Below are 3,261 nucleotides of genomic sequence, written 5' to 3'. Positions count from 1 at the left end.
GAAAAATATCATACAATCACGCGATGAGGCATTATATCATAAGATTGATGTCTGAGAGACAAATGCCATACAATCATGTGATGAGGTAGTATATCATAAGATTGATTTCTGATGGCAAAATATCATACAATAATTTCATGAGGCATTACATCATAAGATTGATGTCTGATAGAAAAAAACCAAACAATCACGTGATGAAGCAGTATGTCATAAGATTTATGTCTGATAGAAAAATACCATACAATCTCGTGATGAGGCATAATATCACAAAATTGATGTCTGATATAAAAATACCATACAATCACGTGAGGATGCAGTATATTATAAGATTGATGTCTGATAAATAAAAAACATACAATCACGTGATGAGGCAGTATATCATAAGATTGATGTCTGATAGACAAATACTATACAATCACGTGATTAGGCAGTATATCATAAGATTGATGTCTGTTAGAAAAATACCAAACAATCACGTGATGAGACAGTATATCATAAGATTGATGTCTGATAGACAAATACAAAACAATCACGTGATCAGGCAGTATATCATAAGATTGATGTCTGATAGACAAATACCAAACAATCACGTGATCAGGCAGTATATCATAAGATTGATGTCTGATAGACAAATACCATACAATCACGTGATGAGGCAGTATATTATAAGATTGATGTCTAATAAACATATACCATACAATCACGTGATTAGGCAGTATATCATAAGAATGATTTCTGTTAGACTAATACGATACAATCACGTGATCAGGCAGTATATCATTAGATTGATGTCTGATAAAAAAATACCAAACAATCACGTGATTAGACAGTATATCATAAGATTGATGTCTGATAGATAAATACCATACAATCACGTGATCAGGCAGTATATCATAAGATTGATGTCTGATAGACAAATACCATACAATCATGTGATGAGGCAGTATATCATAAGATTGATGTCTGATAGACAGATACCATACAATCACGTGATGAGGCAGTACAAAATAACATTGATGTCTGATAGAAAATATCGTCTTCATCTTTAATGCAAAATATATTGAATAACATATTTTGTGAATTGAAAATTTCCAAATGCACCTAACACGACACTTCATTGGTAAAACGAAGAGAAATGTGATATATTTGTTCACGTACTTTTTTCAGTATACATTTGTCAGTTGTCCTTATTAACATACAGGTGAACAAAATAAACTAGTAGTTAATGATAGATTCTTTGTATTATCAGGTATTTATCAAGACTTTTTTTTTCATTATCCAAAAAAATGTAAGTTTACATTTTATGATTACTATGCTTGTATAGAATTAATACAGTTTTTATGAATTTTTAAAGAAATAATTGGCTAATGGAAAATTCCAGTTTACAAAATGACACTTCTTGTTTGCCTTTCGAGGTCTTTTGTCTATAAACATGAAAAAAAACATATGGCTTTAGTATGTATGCTGGCATAGAAATTTAAAGGAGATATAATCTAGAACGTCAAATTTACATTAAATCATGACGTCAATTTAAAATTCACAAAACAAGAACATAAAATATAATACCCTTTGTCATAAGCTACTAACGGTTAAGTAACAAAACAATTGTTAATTTTTAATACGGTTTCAGATAAGTATTGACAATTACTGGCCTAGGGGGATTAAAAACTTCATCTCTATATCAGAAATATTAAACATAATCCTTTGGAAGAATATTATTTATTAAAGATCTATGAGTTATATTTTCATCTGTTATACAATCATCATAATTTGCCATTGGAGCATTCAAATCGCCAGTTAAATGTCCAATCAAAAGTTTGTGTGGCTATCCATGATCGAAATATCGTGTTATGCATTTTTAATTAAAATAACAATGCTATTGTAAAATAATGCAAATATACCTAAAAATCCGGATTGAAAAAAAAAAATATAATAACTTTTTCATTTTTCTTTTATTGTTTTAAACAAGTAATAGACTGAATATTGAGAAAGACAATACGAATAACCTGTATCATATACTGTAAATGCCTATACTATATGTCCTGAATGGTAAATATATTTATGTTTAGATATCTAAACTGCAACTGTTTTCCCTTAATTATAGTAAAATAGCTATATTTTGTGCAATGTTTATTTCATCATGAATAAATAAAGGCAACAGTAGTTTATCGCTATTCAAAACTCATAAATCCATGGACAAAAAACAATACCGGTAACAAACTAAAACTGAGGGAAACTCATGAAATATAAGAGGAGAACAACGACACAACATCAAAATGTAACACACACAGAAACGGACTAAGCATTAGACAAAATCCTATGAGAATGACAAAAATAACACTTTCATCACGAACAGGGATCCAATAAGGGATGAAAATAAGTTTGAAATTATTTTAACAATTTAAAAAGCTATCAATGTAATAATTTAAGTTTTAGTTTAAAAACAATGTTGTGTCAATGTAAGAAAATTATTAACGTTTTTGTATTCGTCGCAAAACTGGGGAAGGACTCGGTAAAATCTCGCCCTTCCCAGTTATCATGCTTGGTCTCATACAAAAATAGTTGTACATGTATGTGTATGTCTTTGTGTGTGTATTAAGATCGGAGCAATGTTAGATTGTTTCAAAACTTTAAATTGTTCAAAATACGTAGAAAAGTTGAACTTAGGAATAAATTACCTTACCATATTTTGCATAAATAGTTATCAAAGATACCAGGATTATAATTTGATACGCCAGACGCGCGTTTCGTCTACATAAGACTCATCAGTGACGCTCAGATCAAAACAGTTAAAAAGCCAAACAAATACAAAGTTGAAGAGCAAAAATAGAATATATATATATATAGAGGGTACCATTATGAGGGTATCATGTACGTATTGCTTATAAAATAAACCATATATGTTCCTAATCAACTCACTCGCACTAGTTTACTTACTTACTTATTTTAAAAATCTAATAAAAGTATTCATCACCGTGCAACATATCTAAACATTTCAAATATTTTTATATAAAAAAACACATTTTTGTGAAGACAAAAACATCTAAGAGATAGAATTTTAGAATAAAATATTAGAAGATAGGTTTTAAAATATGCTTTTAGAAAATAAAAAAAACCACATGAGGTCATCGAACATGTTTTATACAAGTAAAACATAAAAAGTCAATATAATTATAGTTTTGTATAAAACTCAACTATGAGAGTTATATTCCCCTTTTAATGGCTAAGTTGACAGATAGATTCTAAAAATCTTTATCATTT

Source organism: Mytilus trossulus, chromosome 5, assembly GCF_036588685.1.
Source record: "Mytilus trossulus isolate FHL-02 chromosome 5, PNRI_Mtr1.1.1.hap1, whole genome shotgun sequence".
Lineage (NCBI taxonomy): Eukaryota > Metazoa > Mollusca > Bivalvia > Mytilida > Mytilidae > Mytilus > Mytilus trossulus.
This window is presented reverse-complemented; position numbering follows the sequence as displayed.